Source organism: Lissotriton helveticus, chromosome 7 (assembly GCF_964261635.1).
Source record: "Lissotriton helveticus chromosome 7, aLisHel1.1, whole genome shotgun sequence".
NCBI lineage: Eukaryota > Metazoa > Chordata > Amphibia > Caudata > Salamandridae > Lissotriton > Lissotriton helveticus.
The window spans coordinates 1,453,807,891-1,453,823,746 of NC_136068.1; the positions used below are offsets into that span (position 1 = coordinate 1,453,807,891).

General features: G+C 48.0%; 1 long non-coding RNA gene across 1 annotated transcript in view; it reads right to left on the minus strand.

Annotated features, from left to right (window-relative positions):
• LOC144767465 (uncharacterized) overlaps positions 1 to 2,736 on the minus strand; it is a 91,252-nt gene extending 88,516 nt beyond the window's left edge. Inside the window, exon 1 of the long non-coding RNA XR_013598216.1 lies at positions 2,682 to 2,736. This is a non-coding gene — a long non-coding RNA (uncharacterized LOC144767465). The remainder of the gene's footprint in view (positions 1 to 2,681) is intronic.
• Between the last annotated feature and the right edge of the window lie 13,120 nt (positions 2,737 to 15,856).

Below are 15,856 nucleotides of genomic sequence, written 5' to 3' on the forward strand. Positions count from 1 at the left end.
ACTGACTGATACTCTTTACCTCATACTACGTATGGTGGGACTACTGGAGGTTGGGAAGTCTACACTGATCCCCAAGTTGTTGTTCAAGTTTAGGATTTACTGTAAAATGAGACCTCATAGGTTCACTGTTTATTCTCTCTATATTAATGGAATAGCGGATACCGAACGTCCTACCAGCTTATGATATGCCTCCACGTGGCCGGCCCTGATGGGTTGTAGGCGACATGCTGTGTTACCTAAGATCTCCTTTGATAGAATTTTACTGCTTGGATGTGATACTCTTCAAGTAAGCTTCGTGTCACCACCATGAATCAGCTGTACAGATACTTGTGCCATGTCCATACTTTACCAGGTTCTTGTGAACTGATGTGAAAGATACTAGTATGCAAATAACATGGCTGGGGGTCTGGTCAGTCAGAAATGCAATGTACAGAACCTTTGTATTATGAAACCTGGACTTCTTGGTGATGCTCCGCTGCAGTCACCAATAGGTAGTATCCCAGGTGGACGCAGAGGAGCCAGTGTGATCAGATAAGCAACAAGCCGCCCTTGTTCCCCAAGCCTTTCTGGGAAAATTAAATGACCTGTCTCATGAGCATTGCTCTGCCAAACACATCTAAACAGAATGGCTAACTATCACGTTTTGTGCAGGTTTGTCCCTCATTTGTCTGATCTGACTCAGTGTATGCACTGGTGTGGGATGCCAAATGTCCCAATTTTTGCTAATACAGCTAGCTACTTGATGGGAAACCTTGAGTCACCGGGTCGGTTGTCTACGACTCTCTTGTTCAGCCCTTTATGGTATGTGAAAGAGGTGCCTGCCTGTGGATGGGAGGGAGGAGCTGAAACACCAAGGGGGGCCCAGCACAATTCAGTTTCATGGATACAGTCACCTTTGGAGATACTAAGAGGCAATGTGGACACCTGCTGTTAAAAACCCGTGAATGAACCCTAAATGTGTGAATAAAAACCATGCGACTCGGAGTGTATGGTTTGCCCAAGCTCAATCAGTCTGGTTAGTTGTGGATCCGAGATTGTAATGCATTACTGCCTATTCCACCAGCTACTATTTTCACTGTATATCAATGTAATGAATGGACCATGAGCGAGGGTGCTGTCTATCCACCTTTCACCGAGGCAATATACAGGCCAGTTTCAGATTTTTCTACAAGTTGTCTAACAGCTTTTAAAGGGGGCATTTTATTCCATTGGCTAAGCTTCCATCTGCAACAGAGTTCAGTTATATATTTTTGACTAACGTTGTTAAGCTTCATGGTCTTCCAAGTAAAATCATTACAGACAGAGGCCCCCAATTCCTTTCTAAATTTTGGAATCAGTTTAGTAAGCAATTAGGATTGAATTAGCTTTATCATCTGCTTTTCATATTCAGACCGATGGCCAGACCGAAAAAGTGAATCAGTATCTAGAACAAGGTTTGCAATGTCTGACGTCTAGCATGTCAACTAACTGAAATGAAGTATTGCCTTGGGTAGAAATTTCATACAATAATACAGTACATGCAGCGTTAGTTTGTTCACCCTCCTATTTTTTAACTGGTCTACACCCCATTCCATTCCTGTACGGTTACCGGCAAAATAACAAATTATGCCCACTGTTACTGAACGATTGACCTAAATTACTAGCATTTAAAAAAAGCTTAGCCAAGAACAAAGAAAGAATGAAAGATTCTGCTGACAAACATAGATTACCAACTCTGTCATATAAAGAAGGGGATTTAGTTTGGTTATCAACCAGAAACATACAAATTGAAGGCCCAAACAAGCTAAAGCCAAGATACTTAGGACCGTTTCCAATTGAAAAAATCCTAAATCCAGTCTCTGTCAAATTGATTCTGCCAAAAGATTATTCAATCCACCCAGTTTTCCATGTCTCTTTTCTAAAGCCCCATGATCCATCAACATGACCTGATAACCCCCTCCTCCAATTGCGGTTGGAGATCATCTTGAATATGAGATAAAACAGATTTTGGATGCAAAACGCATCCATGGTCGTCTTTATTATTTGATCGATTGGAAAGGTTATGATCCATCTGAAAGGTCCTGGAAACCAGAAGGCATGCTCCAAGATTAGGGAAAGCATTCCATGCCCTTCATCCAGAGAAACCTCTCTCCGTGAGACGACACTTGGGGGGAGGAACTGTTAAGGGTTCGTATGCAGTAGTAGCAGCTATCTAAGATGTTGATCTTCCTAATGGGATTCATTGTGTCAGTTATGTATCATGTCTGTGTTTCTAGATCATGTCTGAGTAATGCCATCCTGCCTAGAATCATGTCTGTGTAATGCCACCTTGCCTAACAAGCTTGCATCTCATATACTCATAGTAGAAACTTTTGCATTTAGCATTGCTTGTTCTTTGATCTGAGGTTGCTGCATTCCCTGCCTCACGTGAAGTAACCGCTTAACGACTTGACAAACTCCACGTGAGGCGTATGTAAATTCCAGGGCACACTGTACTGGGGCTATAAAAGGCGCGCCCTAGAGAACTACTGTGCTTCGCTTTTAGGCTCAGCGTCACCGCGAGCGTTCCGGACCGGTGCAGCTCCTTAACCCGAGCGGCCAACACAAGAAGAATCCCTCCGAAGACCTTCCCTTCTCTGTTCCCAGTGAAGACCTTCAAGTCCTTCTCCCTTTCTTCCCGGAATCCCCTCCCTCTCACTTACCTGGATCGCCGAGTTCCTGACGCGTGTTCCTGATCGTCGGTCGTCCCAGGACTTCTCTTCCGGCTCCCTCTGCTTCCGGAAGTTCGGTAATCGTCGCATAACTTCCTGACATCTACAAGAGAAAGTAAGAGAGTTATTGTTACCTGGCAACAGAGTACTTCATCCTAGATCGGCGAGATTAACATAGAAAGAGGACTATTCACTTTTCAGGTTATTTGCAAGACTATTTGGACATCGTGGATGCTAAATAGGGATATTTTGAGATACTTTTCTTGGTTATTTTTGGACTGACTTTCGCAATAATCTAAGAAAGAGATTTAAAGAACAGTTTGGAGATTTTAGCTACATTTAAAGATAGTAGTCAGCCAAGTGGGACTGATTCAATGTTAAACTGCATATATGGTGTACAATTAGAATTGGCATTTGTTGTGCAATTAGCGTTTGCCTAATTCCTGTACTAGTTAGGGTATTGCTTTCTTTTCTTTTATTTCATTACAGAACACCATTTTTAAAGAACTTGCTTTCTGTTGAAAGGTATGAATACTCGTGTGGTGTGATTAACAGCCTCTAGACTACCCCTATTAACCAGTTAAGTACTGCTGTGAATTTCTGAGATAATCAGTGTTATTTGTGTTATTTTAAAGGTGCTAAAAAACCTTTCGAGAATCTGAAAGCAACTTGAAGTGATTACATGGGCTTTCAAAGATATGGTATGTTACTTATAAGCAAAGAACAACAAATGTATATTGCTTACCCTTGAGGAACTGGGTTTTTAGGAACCGGCACAGAACCGGTAACCCAGCGGTGTCAGGGAACACCCAGAGACATCGAGTTCTTCCTGAGTCAGACCACAGAAACTCAGAGTCTTCTAGGTGAAGTCAAAGATCGATTTATTGGCTGCAACCAAGGTAACAAGTGTCCTAGAAGTACAACACACGGGAAGTATATTCTCAGGAGACTGCTCGACTTTACAAAATCAGGCTTCTCTTCTTATACAGAATATTAAGCTTCAGGCAAACATTCCTGGTTTTACAGTATATCATTGACATAGTTTCAATACAAAAGAAAAAGCAGAGTCATGATGACATCTCCATATTTCACTTCGTCCAGCCCACAATAAATTACCCGGCAAGGTCCAGTTTCCATCAGATATCAGTGGACCCCTAATAAAAACGGGCACCTCCCCATCATAAAACAAATGAGAGAAAAGAGCAGGAACATATGTGAGCAAGATTAGGCAGGTGTGTGTGCGATGAAAAAGATTTTATGGCTTGTTGAGCCTTGATGTTATCACATTCGGCCACTGGGAGAGGAACTGACCTAACAGGTTCAGCCTGGGGCAATGGTTCCAACTTGCACAGGTCATAGGAAAGTCGATTAAGGTGTACGTGTCCTCTGGGAATCGAATCTGGCCGGATTATAGGCCTATGTAAAGGGCAACTCACAAAATGGCTGCCATACATAAGATGGAAGCCGGGGGTTCAGAACGAGAATGACGATTTCGAGGTGCAATCGTCACTCGAATATACTGAAAATACTTGTACATGATGTACTCGTCATTCTCGGTCTTTTGATACCCAATTCGTCAATCTACGACAAAGTTTTATTCTTGAGTGCAGACATATTACACGAGTCCAGAATTTTCAGTACTACACCCTTGAGAAGACTTGGTATGAGTATCTAATCAGAATGTTGTTATCTCAATAGAAGAAGAGTTTACCAACTGGTAGATCAAATCACGGAAGGCCCAGAGCACTTCAACAAGAGAAACTACACCGGGATCCCTCAAGACGAAGACCCAGTGTTTGTCTTGTTTCTCTCTCCACTTCCCCTTTCCCTCGAGAACAAACCAGTTCGCCAAGTGTTCTCTTCCTTGCTGAGTTGGTTGGTTCACGGGGGAATTGGGACCTTACAACATCAAGAAGGAAAGAACCAGAACGCTGTGAGTTATCGCGTAACACATAGGGCACTCTGCGGTGGGAAAGTTCTACCGTATTGGATGTAGAGAGAAATATGATCCACACACAGTGTCTCTTGTGCCCGGCATAACTCGAGATAAGCACCGCTCTAATAATGCCACGTTGGTGAGTCCAATATCAACAAATGTGAAAAAGCTTTTTCACAAATGCCGAACACAACTTCCTCACATCTTTTTGGACCTACCCAGCAAGTACAAAATCGAAACAAATGCAAATTTTACACATCCAAGGCTGTGGGAGGCCACATCGAGACAAAAACAGTCCAAGCAGTACCAGCCTCGCCGTTAAGCATTGGTTTTCACGGTGCCCAGTCACCGGATATCCATTGGTATTCCAATATATATATATATATATATATATATATAATATATCTCACTCATAAACATCTTAACACACAGTCACTGGATGATGATGATGTCATCAGTGATGTCATTTGAGATGTCATCAGTGATGTCTCTGACCATGTCATGGGTGATGTAATATGTGAGGTCATAAACAGTGCTTTGCGGGGGCGCAAGTTATAGTTAGCTAAGCTAACTATATTACTGCTGAATTTCTCTGCTTTTGTATGAGTGAAATGTCAGCTAACTATAACGTCCCTGTAACCTTAGGTTTTTTGGGGGCGCTAGGTGGCGCACTTGCGGAATGGCCGCTATATCGTGAGGCTCCCGCTGTCCGGAACAAAATCCGGAATTTATCCTGAATAACTGGCAATTTTTCTTATATTGCGCCCGATCAAGTTGTAGCTGAGGAAGCGCTGAGGGGAATGGTGTGCGATTTAGCCCCCTACTGAGACAGCGAGTCGAGATCGAGCGGCAGCTGAGGACCGGCGGCCAGCGGAAATAGCGGACGTGGAGCGCTGAGGGGGCCGCGGACACTACGTGAGACCCGAGGACTTCGCGCGCCCCCCAGGGCCGCACCCGTGTCTCTGCCTGCGCTGCTAGGACGAGACAAGCGGTGAGTGCAGCGCAACCCCGCATCGCCCTGAGCTTACATCGGCGAAACACACACGCCTCCGGACCCATGCAAAACGGGTTGCGGACCGACGATTGGCTGCGGTGGACATAGACGTGCCGTGACCCCTGGGGCTTCCACAAAATGGCGGCGGCCGTGTTGCGACGTGGGTAACGGTGAGCGGATGGGCGCCTGAGGCCTCAGCGGGAATCATTGTACTGGCTGGCCCTCTACGACGCCTCCTGCGCTCTGCACTGCATTGGGACGATAACACGACACGGAGACTCTGGGTGCAGAAGCACTATTGAGTGTGGCTACAAATGCTGCCTGGGCTAACTGTGGAATTGCTGAGTGAAGAACGCATGTGTGGCCCTGTGACTGCGGAACGGCTGGCTCGGCTGTGTTTTTCAAGCTACTCGCTTGCTGATGACTGCAAGCACACAGATATATCTGTGACATATCGAAGAGACGAGGCTGGGGTGGAGGCTGTGGGGGGCGTCGTACTGTGTAGCCTTACAGTGCTGCTGTGATACCTGCACAGTGCCCACGAGGAGTGACACAGTAAGACTGCTGCTGTTGACCTGCTGTTAGTGGTTGGTATAATATTGGGCCCCATTCGGGCGTGACGCGTCAAGCCATGGGCAAGCCAGACATCCGCCAGCTGAGGCTCACGTTTGAGTCCAAAAAGGGCCCCAAGCCAGGACCTGTGGTACAAGATGGCGGCGATCAAGAGGCGATGAGTGGTAGCTCACAGCAGTCAGCTGCGGATATGTAGACAATATTTGCTGAAATGCGACAAGGCTTTGCCACGATTGTGGATAAAGTAGACACACTCGCATCGACACCATCGCTGGCAGACTTGACACACATGACCCCAGGCTGAAAGAGGCTGAACAACGAATCTCTGATACGGAGGATGTAACGGTTCAATTGCGTAGCGCTGTTACCCAAATGGAAAATCTGATGCGCGTTATTGACGCTAAGAATGAGGACATTGAAGCCCGCAGTCGGCGTAATAATGTCCGCATACTGGGAATACCGGAGAGTACAAACACTGGCAGGATGGAGCAGTATGTCAAACTTCTTTTCAAGGCAGTCACAGAGGAAGGAGTGCTTTCCCCTCAATTTATAGTAGAGAGGGCACATCGTTCTTTAGGTCCAAGGCCCCGACCTGGTACCACTCCTAGGCCCATTATTGCCCGTCTCCTTAATTATCGCGATAGAGATGCTATCCTGAAATTGGCCAGAGAGAAGAAGCAGCTTTCTTTTCAAGGTGTGTCGTTCACAGTCTTCCAAGATTTCACCATGAAAGTGCAAGAAGAGAGAAAGAAATTCAATGGGGTCAAATAGAAACTCAGACAGGTGCAAGTGGACTATGCGCTCCTATATCCGGCGAGGCTTCGCATAACTCATCAAGGGAGGCAGACCATCCACACGAACCCGCACTCAGTGGAAAAGTTCCTTAAGACATTTCACCAACGCAACCAGCAGGGAGAGCATCCAGAGGCAGAAGATGCTCTCAGATGTTGAATGACTCTCTGGCCCATAATGTGTACAACAGGTTTGAAAGAGGAGCTATACCTGGTGAGAGATAGCCTATCCCAATTCGGATTCTTTGGGTGTATTGTTGGGCTAGGTGCTTCTGCATAGTTATCCTGGGACCAAACACTGGTTTACTGTTGTTTCCCGTATTTGCCCGCTTTGAAACATTAGAGTTACGCAAGACAGAGGTTAATTTGTTTTTCCGGACACCCCTGTCTTTTTTCACTGGAGGCTGGTGTTCTCACTGTCCTCTGGGTTGAAGATAGGGACATAGGGGCATATTATCAAGGGGGTTTATCTCCGCTTTTTTGGCTTTAAAAGCCAAGAAAGCGGAGATAAAATTATCTCCCTGTTACCAAGCTGTCGCTAACACCAGTTAGTGACAGCTAATAGGAGATAGCGACCATCTTGGGCCCCGCTTTGCATGTCAGTGATATTTATCACTAATGACATGCAAAGTGGGCGTGCCAAGATGTTAGCGACTGGAAACAGTCGCTAACATCGCTATCTCCTATTACCAACTTTTGGAGATATTCGCGCTAAGCGCGAATATCTCCAAAAGCTAACACCTGCCCTGAGCAGTTCTTCACCATGTTATCCAATGGGAGGTGGATAACATGGCTAAGAGCATTTGCTCGATAATGCATGAATATCGCTGACTTTTCAGCGATATTCATGCATTGCGGCCGTTTTTTATCGCATTTGCGATAAACCTTGCTAATAGCAAGGTTTATCTGCGATACAAATCGTCGATGTGCGGCGATAATTTTTGTCTCTAAACAAGTTAGAGACAAAAATTATCGCTAGTTGTTGGTAATATGCCCCATAGTGTGCCACCTGGGGAACAGAGCCCGCATGGGAGAACTCCTTTTGCAATTTGCATTGTTGTTTTGTGGGCAGGGGGGGTGGGGTGTAAAACTGCTGACATGTTTGGGATGTTTCAGTGGGTGGGGGTGAGGCGTTGGGGCTAGTTCTGTGCAAGGCTACTGAGAATGATTGTTGTGTGAAAATGAAGTGTGCATATCTACTGGTAACAGAAGTTGCAGATCAAGGCAAGAATATAGAATGGTGGTCGCTCCTATTATCCCACTTATTTGCTCCTTGTAGGAAGATATGGCAAAACCTGGACTAGATTCAAAGCTACGTATCCTTTCATGGAATGTCAGGGGCCTCGGAGATGCTAGGAAGAATAGGCACATACTGGCATATGCGGATAGGTATCAGATACAGGTCTTGTTATTGCAGGAAACACACCTACATCCTCACTCTCGCACCACGTTTGCAGGCAGGTGGGCCACGGTCCGCCTCTTCTCCTCCTACTCCTCATACGCAAGGGGAACGGCAATACTGATTAAACAAAAATCCCATTTGCACCCCTTGGGCAATACCTTGACACTTCTGGGAGATACATCATACTGTGGGGCAGACTGGGGCATGAAACCATCACCATAGTCCACTGTTATGGCCCAAATATGGACACACCAGAGTTCTACACTGTACTGTGGGGTAAGATACTGGATGCAGGTTCCTCCCACGTTGTTTGGGGGGTGGACTTCAATGTGACTCTGGATCCTGCACTGGATAGGGCGGATGGGAAAGCTCAATATAATGGGAAGGCAAGGGAAGCTCTACAGGGCATCATAGATGAAGGCGAGTTGGTGGATGGCTGGAGATACCTACATCCTGGACATCGTGAAGGCACGCACTTCACGTCATATTCGGGCACCTGGGCATGCTTAGATTACTGTCTGATGTCAAGAGGGCTGATAGCTGGGCTAGTGAATGCAACACACCTGGCCCGCACCTACTCCGATCACTGCCCGGTATTGGTCACACTGCAAATGTCGGGATATGATAAACCACTACGGACCTGGCGACTTCAGCCCACGGCTCTACTAGATACCGTCTTCAGAGAAGAGCTTAGACAGGAAATTGAGGATTTCTTCCCACGTATTAAAAGACTCAGTAGACAGTGTAGAGGTTGTATGGGAGTCTTTCAAGGTCACGATTAGAGGTAGCTGCATAGCCAAGGATTGTGGGGTCTTGAAGGCTATTCGTAGAACACTGAGCAGACTGGAGGACGAACTAAGGCACCTGGAGCGTAGCATGCAACAACAGAGCGGAGGGCAAGCACAGAGTGATTTCAGAGTGAAATTATCGGAATATGAGCAAGAAGCTGATCGTGAGGCCAAGTTCCAGGGTCGATGCTGGGTGGCGCGTAAATATGGGGAGGGAGAAAGACCTGGTAAAGCCCTTTCTACTATTACACGTCATCAGCGAGGCACTACGAATATCTTGGAAATTGCAGGCCCACAGGGAGAGAAATGTTGAAATAGTGTTGAGATCCTTAACACATTTACTCAGCATTATAAACAACTATACACCACCTGTAGCCCGGGCGTGGGAGAGTTAGCTTTAAGCTGGCTAAGTGATGTTCACAGACAGTTTCTTAGATGCCCCTTTGGAGTTGGATGAAATACGTGATGCCATAATGTCTCTACAGAATGGTAAGGCACCGGGGCTGGATGGGCTACCGGGCAAATTTTATAAATGCTATATAGATATAATGGCTCCGGTGTTGCGGGAGGTGTTCGAGGAGTCGCTGGAGGTAGGGATACTCCCCCCATCCATGAGAGAGGTGGTGATCACATCCTTATTGAAGCCCGGCAGGGATTCTGGGGCTTGTGATTCCTACCGCCCTCTATCATTGATGAATTGCGCTGCCAAAATATTGGCCAAGGTGTTGGTGACCAGATTGTCACTATTGATGACCAAGGTCATTCTCCCTGATCAGTCAGGCTTCGTTCCGGGTAGGGCCACCACTCACAACCTGCACACTCTTTTCTCTTTAATCCGGACGATCGCACCGGAGCTGCCAGTTGCAGCGGTGTTCCTTGATGCCTCTAAGGCTTTTGATTTGGTAGAGTGGAGCTTCCTCTTCACAGTGCTGCAAAAAATGGGCTTCCAGCCCGTCTATCTAGCTTGGTTACGATTGTTATACAACCAGCCCATTGCTAAGGTCCTTATCAATGGTCACCTTTCTCCGTCCTTATCCCTCACTAGGAGCACTCGTCAGGGGTGTCCGTTATCCCCACTATTATTTGCGATAGTGGTGGACCCTTTGGCCTGCAGAATCCGCCAGGTACACTGTGAGAGTGCCTTTCGGTGCTTCCAGCGCAAGATATTGATTTCGCTGTACGGGGATGATAATTTCCTTTTTGTTAAAGACCCACAGCGGAACCTGAACGCTCTGTTGCGTGAATACTTGGTGTTTGGGAGTCTGTCTGGCATCACCATTAACTGGGGCATGTCCCTCTTCTTCCCGCTCACGATGGCTGTAACGGAGTTCCCCCTGGACTTCCCTTTGGAGTGATGCCACACGGACCTCAGATAACTGGGGATCCAGATCTCCAGAGACAAAGAGGAAACCTTGAGATTAAACTATGGTACGGCAGTAACGAAGCTTGAGGCCACTGTCACTCGCTGGATATCGCTGCCCATCTAGATGGCGGGCATAGCTTCGCTAATCAAAATGGTGATACTGCCTCGTTTTTTGTACCTTTTTCTTAATATCCCATACTACCCAGAAGCCTTTTTCTTTAAGTCGCTGAGGTCGGAACTGATTCGACTGGTCTGAAATGGGAGGTCATGGCACAGCCTTATGATAGGGGCGGCTTCGACATACCGGATTTTGAGATGTACTATCTGAGTGCTCAGGAGCACTACGCCTACCACTGGATGGTCCCTACGCCGTTCATGCCCCAAATAGCTGCGGAGGACTGGATTGCCCGATCCTACCCCCTAAATGGAATATTACAAGGTACTGTTAAGCTATTGGAGACACCTCTCACCACGGTTTCCTGTACGATAGATGCCTGGAAGCGCATCACTCATATCCTACGTGCCCCGATGATGTACACCTCGCGTATGCCTCTCACATATCATCCAAAGCTGGACCTACTGCGAGAAACGGGGTTCCAGACCATGTGCAAGCGTCTGCAAATTCACACGTGGGAGGACTTGTTCATAGGCGGGGAGTTTCGATCTAAGGAACTCTTCTTTAAAGATACCGATTATACACCACTCGAAATGTTCTATTATGTGAGGCTGCGCCAGGGTATGCGGGACATTCTGTCGGACTTTCCCCAAGAGCCAGAGACCCTAGCCCCGCTGGACGTCATGCTACACTCCACTGATGGCACCCACCTGGTGTCGATGCTGTACAACAGCATTAGGACACAGCGCCCAGCTGTGAGTTGCTCAGCCAGGCAGCGATGGGATATTGACATAGGTGAGAGTATCACAGATGAGCAATGGCATTATTGCTGTGAACTAACACATGAAGTTTCCTCTAGTTGTAGATTCAAGATCATCCATTATAAATTCTTGCAGAGGGTTTATTACACACCAGAAAGGAAATTTAGGTTCCAACTCGCAGAAGATGACAGGTGCGAGAGATGCCGGTGCCCTGGGGCGGGCTTCTTTCTACTGGCTTGGGAATGCCCAGCGGTGGCACAATACTGGACCCAGATCCACACAGCGCTGGTGGCAATGATAGGTGTCACATTTGAAAAAGAGCCATTGATCATGTTGCTGGGGTACACGTTGCAGACTCCTAAGAGCACTAGGAAGTTTCTTAATATAGCTCTGCTATTAGCAAAAAGAAGGTTAGCCAGTAGATGGTGTCGTGGGAGGGCCCCTAAGTTTAAGGAATGGCTACGAGACATCACTCATTGTCAGGAACAGCATGCTATCTATGCAGAATTGCAACCTATCAGATCCAGGCCTACGGACATTTGGGGCCCACTGCAGGTTTACCTATTGGGTGATACAGTGAACGACTCGGACACACCTGATAGGGAGAGTTTAGATGCCTGAGGGAAGAGGAGTTACGACTTGAATTACTGTTATTGACTAATGGTACGAGAATTGAGTATATCCCAACACCATGAAACAGGACAAATGTTGATGATATGTTGTATGTGATCACGAGTTCTGGTTTGCCCAGTTCTATCTCGGATCCCCTGATGTAATAACTATTTGCATAGTATTGCCTTGCTTATTGTAGATCATGTCACAACTTGCATATGGCACACGAATGTATGTAAAGACTGTATGCATCTGCATTGAAATAAATCAAAAATAAAGTTTTAAAAAAATGAAACATAAGGCATAAAAAGAGTAAAAAAAGGGAGGCGGGGCTAGCCGGCGTCCGAAATGGCTGCCTGATTCCGGAGCTCCTCCGCCCAGACTAACGATCCTTCAAGTATCCTGCTCGTTGCTGCATATTTTTTTAACAAATAGCGACGCCGGAGTGTATGCTCCTTCTGGGCTCCCGAATCCTGCGACTTAGCCCGAGTTTGTTCCCCGTGGGACCGAGATCGAGCGACCTGCTCTGAGACGTGCGGCGGGCCCACTGAGCCGCGGTCTCGAGTTTTGCGCTACCCGTGACGGAGATCCAGGCCGCTCCCACCGAGGCCCCTGAGGACACCGCGGTGTGGCTCAAGGCGGCGACTGCCGTGTACACGGTGAGTGGGGGAGTGCGGACATCGGGGGGGCTTACGTGGCATTAGAGAGGACCTTGCACATCGGGTCTCTCCTTTCCCCCCCTCTACCCCTGCTCCCGCATCGCGGTACGGACTGACGACGGGAGGCCTGTTGCATCGCGGCTGGGACTACTGTGAAGGTGCCCACACCTTGAAGGTCGCGCTATCTGGGCCGTAGTACTGTATTAGCCCCCAATGGCCTTCCTGGGAGTGCTCTTTGCTATGGCAGACCCAGAGGTCAGTACTTGTTGACCGGTGGCTTCCTGCGCCATCGCGCCTGTGCTCAGTGGTGGTCTTTGGTGGTGTGGACTGCAACGCGCGTCACTGCCTCCCCCTGCCGTCGCAACTGGAATGATTTTGGAACCTGGGCGGTGAATGATCCCTGCACGGATTTGCTGGAGGTGCCTTGCCAAGCAAGGGATTATAGCCCGTTCCGTGGAACGCTGCGACTGTTACCCTGCGGTGTGGGACTGTGAAGCATACATTTTCACGGAGATAGAGGTACTGGTCTATGTCTGTTGTCTACCTTCACGCCGACCTACTGGCTGCTGCCCGCGACAAGTGTCCCTGAGCCCCGCCAATTCCCCGGGCCTGTGCTGACCGCTACACAACTGTGCACCCCTCTTGCCCCCCCCTTTTCCCCCCCTGGCCATACTCTGGCAGTGTGTGCGCCTGCACTCCTGATCTCATCGCTGAGGCTACCACTCTACGCAGTCACGGTCTTTGCACCTGGAGGCCTGTCCGACTGTGGGGGTGCTTGAGGGGGGATTCTGTCACTGCGACCTGCCTCTTGGGGTCTCCGAGCCTGGGCCTCAACCCAGTAGTGAGGGGGTGCACCTTTGACTGCTATGGGTCGCTCTGATAGGACCCAGTCCAAGCTCTCCTTCAGCCCCAAGGGCCTTAAGACGATGGAAGATGCGGGCAGAGGCACTACGTTGGATAGGACTGAGACAGAAGAAGCACAGCAGCAGGACTTACGCAGTATTCTTCTCACCATGGAAAAGAATCTCCAAGGGGGTATGGCAAACCTGGGCACGAAAATAGACGCTCTTTCCTATCACATGGATCCTATGGCTGAGCGGCTTAATAAACCAGTGGAACGTATAGATATGTCGGAGCGTCGGCTCACTGAGGTGGAGGAGGCCCAGACCACGCTCGACTCGGAGAACAAACAAATTGGCAGGGCCATACAGTCCCTCCTGGACAAGACTGAAGACTTGGAGGCCTGCTCGCACCGATGTAACCTACGCGTCACGGGCCTTCCGGAAAACACTCAGATGGGCAATATGGAACTATTTATGGAAGGCCTCCTGAAGAAGCTCCCCGGAGACGCAGAATTCTCGACCATGTTCATTGTTGAAGGGCGCATCGCTCCTTGGGCCCACGACCTAAGCCGGGGGCTCCCCCTTGGCCCATCATTGCCAAACTACTAAACTATCGGGACCGCGACGTAGCCCTGAAACTAGCCAGAGAAAAGCAGCCGCTACAATATGAGGGTTTGGTTCTTTCCATATATCCTGAATTTACGTCCAGGGTGCAGGAGGCCAGGAAACAATTTGCTCCTATGAAACGTCAGTTACGCGAGCTTGGCGCAGATTATGCGATGTTATACCCCGCAAAACTACGTGTCAACAGGCAGGGTAGATCCTTGATCTTTACGGATCCCAAGGCGCTCCAAAAGGCCCTGAAAGACTGTCAAAAGGAGAAACACTCACTGAGGAAGGAGAGCGAGGCTACGGAGAGGGAGCCCTTGGAGAAACAAGACTGAATGCAACTTAAGTGTGTTTTCTGATGCTCTGATGTTTCCCTCCGTGGCATGTTTTGTGTGCGGGAGGGGAGTTTACGATGTTTTTTTACAGATGTGGTTATTGATATAAGATGATCCTATGCCCCCGTGTCCTATAGGGTTTGCTTCTTGCTTTTTCAGGTTTAGCTCTGAATGGGAGTTTTGGTTTGTTCCTTACAACACTGATTATTCTTTTGGGAGCTATCGACATACGTATGCTTTGGCAGTTTTTGAATTTGCATTTGGGGATTGAGACATTTGGCAACTGAGCATTTGGCAACCCTCCTATTTTCCTGAGTTCTGGGTCGGAGGAGTGAGGGGAGCAGCAAACTTGATATTGCTTTAGAGTGATACTTGCACTCCTATTTTCCGACTACATCTGCCCCGTGTGATTACCACTGCTCTCATATGTATATCCAGAGGGGTGGGTGGGGGGCCTTGATTGTGTGGGCAGGTGTGTTTGCGAATGTTTGGTTGCTGAGAAGTGAGAGGGGGGCTGAGTACTGTTTGACGGAGCGGAAGAATGAACGCGGCCTAGTTGGTGTTGTGCAGGCGTGGGTGGGGGGTTGGGTAAAGAAATCTGTGGGAAATGTTCTTATGCAAAGTTTTTTATTGGTTGCATGGTTTGTGGCAAGCAAGCGAGAGACATCGAAGAGCGGTAGTGTGTCCGCAAGACACCTCATACTTACACTTGACATAGTAGTGATGACTTTTCCACACACTCCATGGCAGATGACGGGACAGTAGGAATTGAAGGGCCTGACACGTTAAGATTCCTGACCTGGAATGTGCGAGGCCTGAACGACCACCGTAAAGTGCGCAAGGTCCTCCAATATTTGGCTAGACATAGAGTAGCCATTGCTGTCTTGCAGGAAACACACCTCCCACTAGATAGCCCCATCCTTAGCTATAGAGGGCTCAAGAATAATATACACGCAGCAGGTTTTACCACTCACGCCAGAGGGGTTCTCACCTTGTTCAATTCGAAGTCTTCCTTAATATGGTCGCCATTAGTGACAGATGATGATGGTCGATTTGCTATCACGAGCTGCCGTGGCAAGGGCGCGGACTTGTGTATTGTGAACACATATGGCCCCAACTTTGATTTTTCTACCTTCTATACAGACTTAGCTGCAAAGATCCTCCCGTTCGCTGACAAGATCACTTTTTGGGGTGGGGATTTTAACCTGACTCGACAACCTGTGCTAGACAGATCGGATGGCCCAACGCAGTCTCCCTCGGCCTCCGCACGGACTCTATCCATGCAGCTGCTAAATTTAGACTTAGTCAATGTCTGGCGACATAGACACCCATCACAGGGTGGGTTTACGCACTACTCAGCCCCACATAATATATTCACGAGAATAG